Source organism: Vitis vinifera, chromosome 19 (genome assembly GCF_030704535.1).
Source record: "Vitis vinifera cultivar Pinot Noir 40024 chromosome 19, ASM3070453v1".
Lineage (NCBI taxonomy): Eukaryota > Viridiplantae > Streptophyta > Magnoliopsida > Vitales > Vitaceae > Vitis > Vitis vinifera.
In genome coordinates this window covers 5,253,095-5,265,636 of record NC_081823.1, presented here as the reverse complement: position 1 = coordinate 5,265,636, position 12,542 = coordinate 5,253,095, and positions in this window count along the sequence as shown.

Here is a 12,542-nt window from a genome sequence, read left to right as displayed (position 1 = left end):
TACGGTGGATTGTGTTTGTATCATGTTAAAAGTTTAGGCATTCTATTAAATACATCAGCCTAAATATGCCACGATGATAATTGAGTTAAAAGTATAAACCCGCATACGACTTAATTATTAGATAAGTAATATGTTGTGTAACTTATTTAATAATTAACTCCTCATATTTAATAATTAGGTTAAATTAGGTTTTGTATAAGTTTATATGATTAGCATCTCAATTAAATAATGATTAAATAGTTTAGAATTATAATTAAGTTAATTAAGAATATTATTAAATGGGTTTTCAAATTTGTATTATAACCTAAAAATTACTTATTTATTAAACGAGATATGCAGGTTGATATGAATTTGATGTAAACCCTATTATACTCAATATTAACTCGCAAAAAACGTGTTGGGTTTGAGGCATGTTGATGAATGGTATTAAACTTTGCCATCCCTAAATTAGGCACTTTGTGAAAGCTTACTCTTAATCAACCATCGTTCATGATCAGGTGGCCAACACTTGAGATAAGAAATTCTCAAGCAAAGTTGCTAGTACCAGGTGAATTCCCACATGAGATTCTAGTTCTTATATCATGAATCTCACATTGATTGTGCATAAGAAAAATGATACCCTTAAATTGTTTACTCCCACATTGATTGTGCATAAAGGAAAAAAGATTGTATAGAATATTTCCTAAGTTATATGTTATTATAGTATTGATTTTCTTGTAAAATAAGGAAAATTATTCAAAATATCTTTTTATATATTCTAGATTATGATGGGAAAAAAGCCAAGAGATGGAAATGATGATGTAAAGATTATACAAGGTGGATAGAGATGTGAGGGAGAATAGGACACACTTCCTAGAGAATAGGGCTTGTGGTTTAGGGTGTAGACACATGGAGTGGGGAAAACATAAGATGTTTCAGGGTTTTGTACTCTATAGTATCCTTTATCGTATGGTAAAATGATTCTCTCTTATCCATGGATGTAGGTATGATTGATCAAACCACATTAAAACCTTGTGTATTGGATTGTCTTATCTTTGTATTCTTGAACTAACATTTTTTGCATTAAAGCTTGAGAATGTTTTTTTATATGATGTTCTATATATGCATCTACTAGCTATATACCTCTTGTTCACAATATGGATGCATGTATCTATGTACATGTGACATACATACCTACATATGTGGCATACATACTTACATACATACATATTTGAACAAGAGGTACATAGATATTGTAGACAAGAGGCATATAACTAATAGATGCATACATACATACGAGGCATACATACATGTTTCCATGTATCATGCATACATACATACATGCATCCATACATGTATGTATCCATCCATACATGTATGTATCCATCCATACATGCATGCGTCCATGCATGCATGCATACATGCATACATATTGTGAAAAAGAGGCATATAGCTAGTAGATGCATATATAGAAACATCATATAAAAAGAACATTCTCAAGCTCTAGGGCAATGGTTCAAACACACTAATTTATCAAACACATCAAATTTTAACCAAAACTTTACAAATTAATTTCCTTGGAAGGAAAACACAAAAAACTGATAGCAACTCAATTTCTTGACTTAATGGTTGCCCACAGGAAACAACATATATAATTTTCTTACACTATAATTTCTAATATCTTAGAGCTATGTATCCTAGATGGTCAAGTCCTAATATCGCTAAGCTATGTATTCTAGAAGGCCTAAAAATCTAAACAAAAGTGAATCATCAACATTTCAAATATTCTACGCATGCTATCTCAATTATACAAACTAAATTAAAGACTGAAAACTAACAAAATAAATGATTCATCCAATAGCAGAAAATTATCCACTAATTAATGAAAGAAAACTGTCTCTAAAAAATTGAAGGAAATAAAAATAAAATCCTTATTTTTAGGTTTATCATGTAACCAATGCATTAAATTTTGAAAAAAAGAATTACAATTATTTCTTAAAACTTGATTCTATCACATGCATGCATGCATACATACATACATACACACACATACATGCATGCATTCATACATACATATACATGCATGTATCCATACAAACATATACATGCATGCATACATACATACATACATACATACATACATACATAAATGCATGCATACATACATACATACGCATGCACACATACATTGATATGCATACGCGGCATACATACATACATATGCATATGTGGCATACATACATACATACATACACATGCATTCATACATGCATACATACATGCATACATACATACATACATACATACATACATACATACATGTATGTATGCATGCATACATGCACATACATTCATAAATGCATACGTGCATGCATCCATACAAACATATACATGCATGCATGCATGCATACATACATATACATGCATGCATCCATACATACATATATATGCATGCATACATACATGCATGAATGCATATATACATACATACATACATGCATGCATGCATGCATATATACATCCATACATACATACATACATACATACATCCATGCATACATTCATACATACATACATACATACATACATACATACATACATATGAATGCATGCATACATACATATATACGCATGTATACAAACATCCATATGCATACATGACATACATACATATGCATACATGGCATGCATACGTACATACAAGTGCATACATACATACATACATACATACATACATACATACATATATACGCATGCATACAAACATCCATATGCATACATACGCATACATGACATGCATACATACATACATACATGCATGCATAAATATGAGGCATACATACCTACATACATACATACAAACATACATACATACATACATACATACATACACACTTGCATACATGGCATACATACATACATACATACGTGGCATATATACATACATCCACTAATGTATGTATGTATGTTGGTTTTTGTAGGTAGTGCTTGGGCTTGTTCAAAAATATAATTTTGAGGATTTTTTGCATCCTTGTTTGATATCTTTGTAGCCTATTTGTTTGGTAAATTATAAACGTAAATGACATCACACAAAAGTAAGGTTTGCACATATGCATATCATGTACTTCATGGAGTGTTATTGTTTGCAATTAAGGGCTGGGGTCAAAAGACCTAGAATTGTCCTATTTCAAAGTGTTTTTTTCCTTCTTATGATGTATTAACATATTTTTGTTTCAATACTTTTTGGCTTAATTCTTATCCCATAGGAGCTTTTGATCCCTACCTAAGGATCTTTGTCACAAGTTATTTGGGGTTGTTTTGCTGATACCCAAACTTATTGTGGTTAATAATGAATTTTTGTATCCAATTTAGGTTTTTCACCTTTTCTCAATAGCTATTGATTCACGGTTAGAGGTTATTGTTGAAACTTATATTCTTCAGTGATCTTGAATGTGATTTTTCAGGACATATAGGTTGTGTTATATATGAATATAAAATTTTAAATGGGGATTTTAAGTTGTTGATTTCCTAATTCTTGATCTTCTTGGATATAGGTACTTATTTTCATTTGGTAAGATATTTTTTTTGTTTTTCTGATTTGGTTATTGTCTCTTGAGTTATATTGCTACTATTTTTATTTGGTTTTTATGCATCTAAAGAGTATTTTCTTATTGAGTTAAAGTTGTCAAGTGTGAGGGGGAATGGAGAGGATGATAGTGTAATGACATTACATACGTTACCAGGCTCCAACCTTAGGAGTGGGGAGGACAGTATTGCAACCACAGTACTTTATCAAGCTCCAAAATTAGAAGTAGGAGATTACAGTCAATCCCTTGTTCTTCTTACTTTGAGTATACACTTACTTTTTTGCTTCACTTCCCTTTTATTTATCGTCACAAAATCAACTTTCTAGTACTAAGTAGCCAACACTTCCACAAATCCAAAAAAAAAAAAAAAAAAAAAAGAATATCGTTGTGCTATTGATAAATTACAAAGAAAAAATAACATAGAACATAGAAAAAAAGTCAAGGCCTTAGAACAATCATATTTTTTCTTAGTCCTCCCATCTACACTCTAAACCTATGTTCTAAATCATAACTTGTTTTCTCATTCCTTTAGTATCTTATATCTTTCTCACATCTCTAATTCCTAGCATATATAGAGTTTACATGCCTATCTTTGTCTAGTAATTTTTTTTCCTTTTTCTTTTCTTGTGTTTTACAATATTCATATAGATATTTCTAATATCCTTATTTAATGAGAAAAACAATTTTCTCAAAGAAGCACCAAACAAAGTAAATATTTTATGTGATATACTTTATCAAAAGGAATTTCATGAAATTAATAATTAATTAAACTAAATGGAAATTTAAGTAACCTTGTAATAATCTCAACTTTTACTTCGATTTCATCAAGTATTTTGTAACACACTTGATGCAAACAAAACAAAACAAATGTAGGGAATAATAAAGCTTGCAAGTCACTCAAATAGAGGCAAGAAGCTCACTTAATGTTGCTAGTCATGGAATCTTTCAATGTGACCGAGAACACTTGACAAGAATGGAGGAACCACGCTACTCCAAAAACTATCAATGGACCTCCATAATATTTTCTTTTGAAAGAAAAGATATTTATGAAATTATTGACTATTAAATTTTCCATTTACTTAGATATCTATTTCTTAAATATAAATAATTCCCTAATACTAAGCATCTACTTCCTAAAATCAAGAATATAACTTCATGATAAAGTAGCCTACCTAATGAAAGCAATCTTCCAAATCCTTTTAATAATTTATAAGCTAATTTTCTAAATCAACACACGTCTGTCATACACATTTTTGTTAGTGCATATTACACCTCCAATAAGTAGGGATGACAATGGGACGAGTCATCCCCATCCTAACCCCATCATGTTTATTTAAAATAATTCCCATTCCCACCCTAATGAAAAAATTAAACAGGATGAGATGGGATGAGTTGGATATGCGAATTTCTCATATTTGTCCCATTCTACCCGTTTAATTTTTTTTTTTGATTTTTTAAAAATGTTTATTTTTTAATTATATTAAAATAAATATGTTTTATAAATAATTAAAGTATTAAAACTTTTTATAACTTATTTTATTGAAAAATATTTTTTTATTATTTTATACACGTTTATTAAAAATAGGAAAGATAAAAATTAAATGAAATTAATTATTAAAGTTAATTTTATATATAATAAGGTGGGGCGAGACAAGAAAATACCTAAACCTGTCCCAAATCCATTTTGGATTTAAAAAAAAATAATCCAAACTTGTCCCTAATTTATTTAAATTTTAAACTCCTCTCATTAGTTGCAGGTACCGGAAAAAAAACACGGTCAATTGCCATCCTACGAATAAACCATTATTGAGTGATCGATTGATATGCTTTACCTTGAGACTTGTTTTAACTACATTTACCAGAAATGGAAATGTTTTAGTGAAGGAATACCAAATGAGTATCCATTGTCTCCAACCCTAGATCCTCAACTTCTGAATCCTTACTATATGCCATAAATCCCTCACATCCTATATACAATTCCTGTTTTATTTTTGGTAAATCTCCATGGATTCAATTGTTCAAACACTTCATAGTTTTCTTAAGAAATAAAAAAGCCCTTTTCCACTTGCTTGAATTCTATGCCAAGATAGTATAACATAAGACCAATGTCAGTCATCTCAAACTCTTGATTCAATAATATATCACTTTTTATTTTTAATTTTTTTTTAATCTTGAAAATATTTTTTAATTCTATTATTCCATTTTGTTGGTGCTTGTTTTAGTCTATCTAACGCTCTTTTCAAATTCAAAGTTATGTTCTCACTCCTTTTTACCATAGAACTCAATGATTGTTCCACATAATATTTGTTTCTTCATGATACTCTTCAGAAAGGCAGATTTTGCATGAATTTGCAAAATTTTCCAATCATTTTAAGTTTCTAGAGGGATTATTAATCTTATAGATCAACACTTTTTAATGTGATTTAGGCTCCATGGATAGAAGGAAAAGAAGTCACCATAACATAGATAAATTATAAAGAAAAGAGAATATAGAAAAAAAGTCGAGTCTCCTACCATCTACTCCCTTAGCCTATGCTCTAAATTTAACCCCAACCTTGAATTTAATTTTAGGAAATATTTCATTTATTTACAATTAACACACTTGATGGAGATAAAGTAGCAACCAACTAGAGCCAATGGATTCATTCAACGTTGGTAATTGTGGAATCATTCAACATGACCAAGCAAAATGCTTGAAAAGAATGGAAGAACCCTACATAATTTTTTACTTTTTCCAAAGCAAATATATTTACAAAAGTATTGACTATCAAACTTAATTTTCATTTACTTAACTTCCTAAAATCATGAATATAACTTCATACTACTCTAAATAACACACATTTTATCATATTTAAATATATAATAAAGTAGTTCACCTGATGAAAGCAATCTTCAAAATCCTTTCCACCCATAATAAGCTAATTTTCTACATTATTCTCCTTTTCCTAAAAGCGTTTGACTTGGCCCTTGAAAACACTAGGCCACAACACTTCATCTAACTTGACTTTGCTTCACCAATCCATGTTGGGTGAGATTCAAGTTTGTTCTTCCATTGAACTAGATACCTTGTGGAGTTGTTATCTTTGTTAGCATATTAACTAATTTCTGACACATTTTAATCTTCTCAACAACTAAAACTTCATATTCCAAAATTGATCGTATGTAATGATATCAAATTTGTATATGTTTTATCCTAGCATAATACACTAAATTCTTTGCTAAGTAAATATTACTTTGATTGTCACAATACACAATGTTCTTCCCATGTTTCTACTTAACTCTTCCAAGAAACTTTTTAACCATACCAATTCCATTTTAGCCTGTCACTACAACATATTCTGGCTAAGTAACAGAGAGCCTAACAATCTTTTGTACCTTTTAAACCCAACTAACTATTGTGCCACCTACTTTCACTATCACTAACCATATTAGCATTAACATAGCCTTATAGACCTAAGCTAATTCCTTGAACTATAGGGGCATAGTACCTCGTAAATACATGGGATCCATTTTATATATATATATATCTTAGATCCGATATGCCTAGCTTCCAATGACTGTTATGGGAGTATATATGGGTTCACCTCTACAATTATATTTTTTTTGATATTTTGAATCACTATTTTTTAACTCACTCATTAGGAAATCTTTTAACTGAACTATTTATGACCCTTTAACTTCAGGCCATGCAATTTTAGATTTTAGGCCTAAACTATCCTTGTACATCACTTGTTCATTGAAAATAACATTTATGCTCCTAATAATCTTATAATTGTGGCCATCCTAGAAGAAATAACCAAACTCAATATCAACATAGCCATAAAAAAATATACTTCTTAGACTTTGTATCAGATTTACATCTCACAATAAAGTCAATATGAACATAAAAAACATAACCAAACACTTTAAAAGAAAGTAAAGATTACCTCTTTATCACTTCCAACCCCTTTTAGGATTCTATAATTCAATTGTACTAAGGGTCCCTTATTAATCAAATAGGTTGTAATGCCAACTTCTTCAACCTAGAACGTCCTCAACTAGTTTTGTATGTAATCTCATGCTTTTAGCACGCTCATTTATGGTCCTATTCATCCATTTTATCACACCATTAAGTTTAGGTTTTCCTTATCTTGATCATGTTATCAACACAAAACTGGTTGAATTCTTCATCAATTGAAAAAACTCTAGGTGATTTTGGATCAATTTTCTTCTGTCCCTTTTATTTTCATCAGTTGCAAATATATATACACAGAGATATACACAGAGAAGAGATACATCAAGACTCCTAAATAAGGAAAACTCCTAAACAAGGAAGAAAATATGTACAACTTATAAACACAATATTTGCCTACCATGCCAATCAAGGCTTACCAAAAACATGCCAATCAAGGCTTACCATAATCGCTAATACCCTTCCTCAAGTTGGTGTATGAGGATTCCAAATGCCCAACTTGCGAAGAAGAAAGTCAAACTGTCGTTTTCCCAAAGCTTTCGTAAAAATTTTTGTGAGCTGCATGGAAGTATGAACATACTTAGTGTGAATGGCACCATTTTGTATCTCATCACGTACAAAGTGGCAATCAACTTCAATATGCTTTGTTCGTTCGTGAAAAATGGGATTAGCTGCTATGTGTAAAGCCGCTTGACTATCACAGTACAAATGCGTAGGGTCAGAATGCATCACACCAAGGGTAGACAACAATCCTTTCAACCATTTCAATTCACAAGTTGTGGTTGCCATGGACCTATATTCCGCTTCAACTGAAGAGCGATACACCGTATGTTGCTTCTTGATCTTCCAAGAGATTGGCGAATTACCCAAAATAATAAAATAACCAGTCAAAGATTGTCGTGTTAAAGGACAACTGGCCCAATCTGAGTCACAATAAGCATACAATTTCAGGTCGCAATCAGAACGCAAAAGGATACCTTGTCCCGGATTGCCTTTCAAATATCGAACAACTCTCAAAGCTGCTTCCCGATGTTCATCCTTCAGTTGCTGTATGAACTGAGCAAGCATATGCACACAATAAGACAGTTTTGGCCGGGTAATCGTTGGGTAGATGAGCCGACCCACTAGGCGTCTGTATTGTCCAGGATCACGTAAATCAGAATTCGTAGCAAGTGCTAATTTATGGTTTTGTTCAAGAGGAGTCCCAGTCGGCTTGGCTCCTAATAGCCCAGCCTCAGAGATGATGTCCAGTGCATACTTGCATTGACATAAGAAGATACCATCTGAGTTCCTCGCAACTTCAATCCCCAAAAAATATTTTAATTTTCCTAGATCCTTCATATGAAAACACCGACTCAAATAATCTTTGAACTGTTGCACAACCGTTCCATCATTTCCAGATATAATTAGATCATTAACATAGACAAGAACATGGAGTTGAGTGTGTTGAGCTTCATAAATAAATAATGAGTAATCAGAATACGACTGCTTAAATCCATAACCTGTCAACGCCGTTGCTAACTTGGCAAACCATCACTTGGGTGCCTGTCGCAGACTATATAATGACTTTCTAAGTCTACAGACTTTACTTGGTGTTGGAGACGCAAAACTAGACGACATCTGCATATATACCTCTTCATCTAACTCACTGTGCAGGAAGGCATTATGTACATCCATTTGATGTAGTTCCCAACCCTTCGCAGCTACAACGGCAAGAAACGTTCACACTATGACCATCTCTGCTGTCGGGGCAAAAGTCTCATTGTAATCTATGCCTTCGACTTGTTTGTTTCCAAGAATCACTAAGCGTACCTTGCATCTCTCGATGCTTCCATCAGAATTATATTTAATCTTGTAGACCCATTTGCTCCCGATTGCTTTATTTCCGGGAGGCAAGTCTTCTACTGTCCATGTTTCATGGTCTTCAAGAGCTTGTATCTCCTTTCTCATCGCCTTTCTCCAACATTCATCTTTTATTGCCTCAGCATAAGTGCTTGGTTCACACCCTATGGTAACAGCTGCTAGAAAGAATCGATGTTGTGTAGAAAATTTATCACAATTCACATAATGTGCTAAATGATAGGGTGTACCTGAGGATTTTGATTGGAACGATGAACTCGCTAAGAGGCTTACTCGAATGGTATTACATACTCTTTCAATCAAACAGAAGGTTGCTTAACCCTTTTTCCCTTGCCAAACTGATCCTCAGACACCATAGGTTTTAACACGTCGGTGTCCCCCCTGTCTCCTACTTCAGTATTCCCATCAGTAGCCATCACCATATTATTACCCATTTCAACATCAATCTCGTGCTCTACATCCGAGACAGAAGCCTGTTTTTCCTCCATGTCATTCTGCATATACGGGTCCTCATCATCTGTAGAGAAATCCACGACTCTATTCTCGGTCAAGGAAGAGTTAATAACATTGTTGAAGTACGAAAATTCTACTTCAACAAAGATTACATCACTTGAAACAAAATATTCGCCGCTTTCCAAGTCATATAACCGCCAACCTTTCTTTCCAAACGGATACCCAACAAAAATACATTTTCGACTTCGACTAGCAAATTTTTTTTTATCCCAATTTTGGTCATGGACATAGCACAAACACCCAAAAGTTTGAATATGCTTATAGGAGGGGGCTTGTCCGTATAAGATCTCATATGGTGTCTTACCATCCAATAAAACAGATGGTGTCCTGTTAATCAAATATCCAGCTGTAAGAACACATTCACCCCAAAACTCAATAGGTAAATGTGCTTGAAATCGCAGGGCTCTCGTTATATTGAGAATATGACGATGCTTTCTTTCTACACTCCCATTTTGTTGTGGCGTCCCGACACACGAAGTTTGATGTAAAATTCCATGTTCAACAAAATATTTTGTCAAACACATAAACTCAATACCATTATCATTCCTAACAATTTTCACATTTTTTTTCAAATTGTCATCTCACCATTACGATGAAAATTTTAAGAACACAAGCAACCTCAGCTTTTCTATTCAACAAATATATCCACATTGCATGTGAATAGTCATCAACGATTGTTAAGAAATAAATACCTCCATAAGAAGCAGGAGCCTTATAAGGTCCTCATAAATCACAATGAATCACGTCAAAACATTCTTTAGCTTTATTATCACTAGAAAGAACACTTCTCTGGTTTGTTGAGCTCTAAAACAAATATCACAAAACTTATTCTTCACACCATCATTTCTGCCAACACTATCAACTTCATAAATTAAATTTACTACCCTAGAAGAGGGATGACCCATTTTTCTATGCCAGAGCTCATAAGACGCAATACTAGTTGTCTTGTAAGCACGAATAGGAGCCAATCCCTTGAGAAAATAAAGCCCCTCGTGTTGTTCACCCGCTCCAATCAACATCCTCGAATTGCGGTTCTGTATAACACAACTTTTATTAATGAATTGAACAACAAGATTGGAATCATCAAGAAGCTGCAACACAGAAATCAAATTGCATTTCAATTTAGGTACAAAAAAAACATGTCGTAGTTTCAATTTTTCTCCAAGAGTCATAGTTCCTTAGCTTTGGTCTCTGCTCCATTTGGCAACCCAACCGGACAAGGCATAATATCACACAAGTCATTCAAACATTCATATGTGCCGGTCATGTGATGCGAAACCCCTGTGTTAATAATCCAAGGCAAAATATTTTGCTTACTTGTCAACTTCTCATTAGCACCACATTTGTGTGAGTTCAACATGGTAAGAAGTGTGGCCCATTGTTCGTCACTCAACCCACTAATTCCTGTTCTATCATAATCAGTCACAACACTTCTCCCACCATCAGTTCCTGACGTTTGAACTGCATTAGCTCTAGCAGTCCCTCCACGTCCTCATCCTCCACCTGTATCCTACTGAACACCACGTCCACGCCCACCACTACGCCCACTTGTGGTGGTGCGTGGCCTGTCACTCTACCATTCTGGATAACCAATTCATTGAAAGCAACTATTAGTTTCATGTCCCTTCCGCTTGGAATTTGAGCAAATCATGGTCTTGTCTTTTCCATTCCTCTCTGGGTTTCGACCACCAGCCTGCACTGCAAAACTCATGGGACTGCCTCTTTCTTCCTTTGTCCGAGTCATGGTCCGTACTCATTCTTGTTGTACGATCATAGCATAAACTCAATCTAGATTCGGCAAAGGTTCGATGCTCAGGATATTGGAACGTACTGTCCCATATCCATCTTCATCTAATCCCATCAAGAATTGATGAACTCTTTCTTCTTCCCGCTTCTTCTCCAACTGAGTGGTAATGTTACATTTACACCCAATACAAGTACATACTGGAATTGAGTCATAATTGTTCAGTTCGTCCCAAAGAGACTTGAGTTAACCATAATAGACAACTATGCCTTGCCTTTCCTGCTTGCAATTCACAAGATCTGATTTCAATTGTTGTACACATGGACCATTCCCAATAGAAAATCGCTGCTTGATTTCTTCCCAAAGTTCCTTTACGTTTTCCATGTAAGATATGGTTGATCGAAGTGTGGGTTCAATGGTGTTAAACACCCATGAGACAAGCATTGAATTGATAGTCCACCAATCTTCAAGTTCTGGTGAATCGTTGTCTGGTTGTTTGATGGATCCATCCACGAATCCATTTTTCTTTTTGGCTTGCAAAGCAGTACGCACAACACACGCCCATTCATCATAGTTCTCATCTTTCAGTTGAACTTAGGTAATTATATTACCTGGATTATCGTTGGAAGTCAATGCATAGGGGGTCGGTATTTTTCTGTCAGAGTTGGACTCGCCATCATCTCATTTCTTTCCATCACCAGCCATGATGATGTATGTTTAGCTCACAATGGCTCTGATACCATGAAAAAACTCTAGGTGACTTTGGATCAATTTTCTTATGTCCCTTTTATTCTCATCAGTTGCAAATATATATACACAGAGAAGAGATACATCAAGACTCCTAAACAAGGTAAAACTAAACAGGGAAGAAAATATGTACAACTTACAAACACAATATTTGCTTACC